This window comes from Galeopterus variegatus, unplaced genomic scaffold, assembly GCF_000696425.1.
Source record: "Galeopterus variegatus unplaced genomic scaffold, G_variegatus-3.0.2 Scaffold1507, whole genome shotgun sequence".
Lineage (NCBI taxonomy): Eukaryota > Metazoa > Chordata > Mammalia > Dermoptera > Cynocephalidae > Galeopterus > Galeopterus variegatus.
In genome coordinates this window covers 292,603-297,517 of record NW_007727618.1, presented here as the reverse complement: position 1 = coordinate 297,517, position 4,915 = coordinate 292,603, and the positions used below count along the sequence as shown (strand labels likewise).

At 37.0% G+C, this 4,915-nt stretch overlaps 1 protein-coding gene across 1 annotated transcript in view; it reads left to right on the top strand.

Moving 5' to 3' along the window:
- Nucleotides 1-4,915, top strand: part of AK9 (adenylate kinase 9) — a 129,285-nt gene that overhangs the window by 93,048 nt on the left and 31,322 nt on the right. The window lies entirely within an intron of this gene.

The following is a 4,915-nucleotide window of genomic DNA, read 5'->3' as shown; positions in this document are numbered from 1 at the left end:
ATTTAAAAGTCTAGAAGGAAATACACAGTTTATGTATGATTAGTGAGATTACACATCATTTTTATTTTCTTTATACTTTTTGTATTCCATAGCTGTTTACAATGAAATATTTTTATAATTAGAAAAATGAACACTTTTTAAAGAAAAACACTAAAAATGTTTAAATAATCTAATACAAAATGTAATACTACATGAAACTGTGCTTCTTTTGGATTTTCGTCTTTGCTTTTCACACTTCCAGCCTGGCTGGGAGCTTGGGAATGAGGACTAGACAGTCTGTGAAGTTATGCCAGAATTAAAATATCAATGATCTCAGGATAAGGAATGAAATGGAGCAGAGCCTGTGAGCCCTCAGAGTCAGATGCCTGTGCCGGATGCTCAGTACAGCTCCTTCTCTCCAGCTGCTGATTTTTTTTTTTTTTAACAAGATAAACCTAGAAGATCATGGATTTTGTTTTATTTTAAAAGGAGCTATTTCCAAGTCGACCTAACTAACACAAATGCTACACCCAAGCAACTCAAGGATGCAGAAGTGGAAGAGGAGGTGTGAATAGAAAAGCCAGCTCTATAAAGGACCCAAGGCTCATATTTACACACTCTGCTTACAAGAAATCTTTGTGACCAAGGCAAATGATAGGATAGCCCCTGATTTCTTCCTTTGCCTTCTAATTTAAGACACCCTTGTAACATCTTTTCAAGGGTGACCCTTCTGTAATCTGATTTCCATCTATATAAAAACGATAGCCCCTGATTTCTTCCTTTGCCTTCTAATTTAAGACACCCTTGTAACATCTTTTCAAGGCTGACCCTTCTGTAATCTGATTTCCATCTATATAAAAACGTCCAGCCAAACAAGGGGATAGCAGAAAACACACCTTGCTACAAGTGCAACCACACGTGGCCATGGCCTGGATATGATGAACTTCTGCACAGAGTACTGCTGATAAAATGCAACTGTAGTTGTGGGCACAAAACATTGAAGAAGGGGTCTGGAGCATCTGCTGCTTTGTCAAAACAAAGTATTTACAACCAAAAGCAGACATAAAAAGCATTAGGCTGAGAAATTATGGCACCATCTAAGGAACAAGAATGCTCCTCTTCATTAGTTGCCTTGGTCTTCATTCATTCATTCATTCATTCAGCCCATCAGCAAACGCTAATTGAACTTTGTGCTTGACACTGTTTCAGACCCTGGCAAATCAGCCATGAACAAAATTTATAGAAATCTCTGGCCTTATTCTAATGCTCATTCCCTTATCAAACACGTTCTGAAAATCTACTCTGTTCAAGTAATGAACAGGGTATTGTTTAGGATTAAAGAGACAGATATCCTAACCTGGAATCAAATATAGTTAACTACTTTAAGCCCTTGGAAATCCCTCATGGTCCCCTACAGAATGACTTCAAATGTCTCCACAGTGTATGAGTATTAACAAAAGAGTCCAGACTTGGGGGTTTTGTTTGTTTGTTTGTTTGTTTTTGGAGGCTGGTACAGGGATGGAACCCTGGGCCATGGTGTTATTGGCACCATACTCTAACTGAGCAAACAGGCCAGCCACAAAAAAGTACAAAAGCACAGACAACAAAAGAAAAAATAAATAAATGAGATTATATCAAACTAAAAAGCTTCTGCACAAGAAAAGAAACAATTAACAGAGTGAAAAGACAACCTACCGAATGAGAGAAAATATTTGCAAACTGTGTGTTCAATACGGGATTAATATCCAGAAATGCTGGGTTCCACCAGCAGGTTTTTCCTCCCTTTCCTAACCTCTTCCACACCAAACCCAAGAGTGACCTGCCCTAATACTTCACCCCTCGGCCCTAGAGACGGCCAGGGGATCTCCCTGGGGGGAGTGAGTGATCTGCCCACCAACCCAGCCCCATAGAAAGGACATTCAGACACGGCAGGGGTTCCATCAAGCAGTTCCGTTTATTGTTTGTTAAGCAAGCATATTTAAGCTTTGCCAGTGGGGGAGTGCCCTCTGCCCAGCCAATCAGGGTAAAGATCACGTGGTCATGCATGTGGGTTCCTTAAGCTATACTAAGCAATCATGCCTTGATCACAAGCAGGGAAAACCAGGGCTGCCAATGGAATTAAACAAAAACAAAATGTGGAACCCAGCTGTCCCCTCCCACCTTGCTTCCTCTCCGTGCCATCTTTAGGTGGCCGCATGGAGAGGGCCTTGCCTAAATCACCATTTTGGCATTACTGAATCGCATATGAGCTCAACACAGAAATGTCTTTAATCTGTAAATTTGTGTCTTTCACCAAATTTGAGGAAACTTGAACATTATTTCTTCACAAATTTTTTCTGCCTTATTTGCTCTTTGTCTTCTCCTTCTGAAATTCCAATTACACATAGGCTAGACCTTTGCTATTACTCCACATGCCCCTGGAGCTCTGTTAATTGTTTCATTCTTTTTTCTCTCTCTTCTTTAAGTTGGACACTTTCTACTCATCTATCTTCAAATTCAATGATTCTCCTTTCTATCATTTCCATTTCACCATTAGGCCCAGCCAATATATATTTTTTTAATTTCAAATATTGAATTTTTTTAGTTCTCAAATTTCCATTTGGCTTTTTCTCATATTTTTTTATTTTTCTCCTAAGATTTCCTACCTTTTCATTTATTATAAGTGTCGTTTCCTTTTCCTCATTGATTGTAGTAATAATAACTGCATTAAAATTCTTATTTGGTAATTCTAATACCTGGGCTGGGTGTTTGATTATTATCATTCTTCATGAGAAAGGGTCACATTTTCGTGATCCTTCATACTTTGAGTAATTTTGGAATTATACCCTAGAATTGTAAATGTTATATTGTGAAGATTCTGGTTTCTTGGTTATACCTCCAAAGAGAACTGATGTTTTAGTTTTAGGCAGTCAACTTGGTAAGACTAAGTCTGAAATCTCTGTCATGCCTGCAATGGGTAGCAGCTCAGTTTATACTGTTTTTGAACTGCCCATATGAGGGTACCTAAAAAAGTTCATGAAAAAATTTATTATATCTTCTAATTCCATTTTTCCACAAACTTTTTGAAGTATCCTCATATGGTTTACAGGTTAGCCAGAGACTTATACAATGTTTACAAATCGAATTTGGCATTCCCTTGTTTGCTGGTCATCTCTGGAGTTCACTCTCACTCTCCAGTGGCCCTGGTTGTGGCTCTTTCCCCTGGTTGATCCAGCAAGAAAGACAGATGGCTTCCTATCAGAGTTCTAGTCACCCTAAATTACCACTACTCTAATTGAGACTACCCTCTGGGCAAATACAAGTCAGAAAAATCACCCTATGCTGATTGCTTTCTCCAAATTTTAACTGCTCTCCAAAAACCTGCTTTTTTTCACTCTCCAGAGCCCTCAAATGAGTTAGAGAGAGTGCAAGAGAAAGGAAGAGAGAGGAGAGTGTTATCCACAGTTGATGGTTATATGCTAGAGGTTAAAGGAACTTATTTCTTCATACTGGAGGCTTATCTATGAGATCATAGAGTTTAGAATATGTGTCTCCTAACAAGGACTAACAGATGCAAGATGTCAGAAAAACTGCACTGTTTCAGAAAATCAAAATTGCCATTTGCAGAAAAATTAAATCGTTTTTTCCCTAGGAAGAATTAACCTGTGGGCCTCTCAGATGGTCTGCTGTGAGGATTTTTAGGAAGATGTCAGAAAAACTGCACTGTTTCAGAAAATCAAAATTGCCATTTGCAGAAAAATTAAATTGTTTTTTCCCTAGGAAGAATTAACCTGTGGGCCTCTCAGATGGTCTGCTGTGAGGATTTTTAGGATATTAAAAAAGTCAACATTGTACTAAGGATACAAGCCAAAGTAATACGCTAAGAAAAACAAATAGCATACATATTAAAAAGTAAGAACAAAATTCATTATTTGCATATAATTCTATTATCTAGATAGTCAAAGAGGGTAAGCTACAAAAAAGCTATTTAAGGTCTCCCCTCACATAACAGTGACATTTTCCCCCATAAAGAAATAAGGTAAATAATTTCTAAAGGAATTAAGTAATCTGTCTAAAAGATGCTAGCTGTCACAGAATGTCAGTTGGACCCCTTCATTATTTGGGGCAATGTCCCAAATTCCTGCCTCTTCTCATTCTTACACCTTAAATGGAAGTATGATACATTACCTGTTCACATACAGAGAGCTTTCAGTTGCTCTGAATTAATCAACTTAGTCCTTCATTCATAAAAATGAATAGCAGACCAAGGATTACTATATACTTGAGGAATATTATCAACAAAAAGAAAAACCAAGATGAACAAACAGAACAATTGACCCTGGAACAAATAGAGAATCCAGGAAATATTAAACATTAAAAGAGTGCCAATTTCCCTCTGAAAATTGAAGAAGAAACTCGTATTCATAAAACAAAAACAGGACACTACAAATAATTAGACAGAAAAAAAAGTTTATGATAACTAAAATAAATGATTCAAGTTAAAAGTTGAATAAAAAGATTAAAAGGAAGAGTCAAAGAAGTTTCTCAAATACAGAACAAATATGCAAGAGATAGGTAATACAAAAGAAAAAAACTGGAGATATATGGGGTCAATCCAGGAGAGACAACATCGATATGCACTCTAAAAAGGGGGAAACAGAAAATAAAAGAGGAAATAATCTAAGAAATACCAGAAGAAAAGTTCCCAGCATTGAAGAGAGCGGCGGGTCTTCAAATTGAAAGGCTTATGGAATATCAAGTAGAACAAAGGAAAAGAAATGTACTTAGGCACATCATCATGAAATTTGAGATTGGAAAGTATAAAGAGAAGATCTTAACTTTCTAAAATGAAATAAGATACCTCTAAAGGAATGCAGATAAGATTTATGTCTCACTAACAATACTGGACAATAGAAGACACAGGCAATGCCTTCAAAATTCTAACTGAAAATGATTT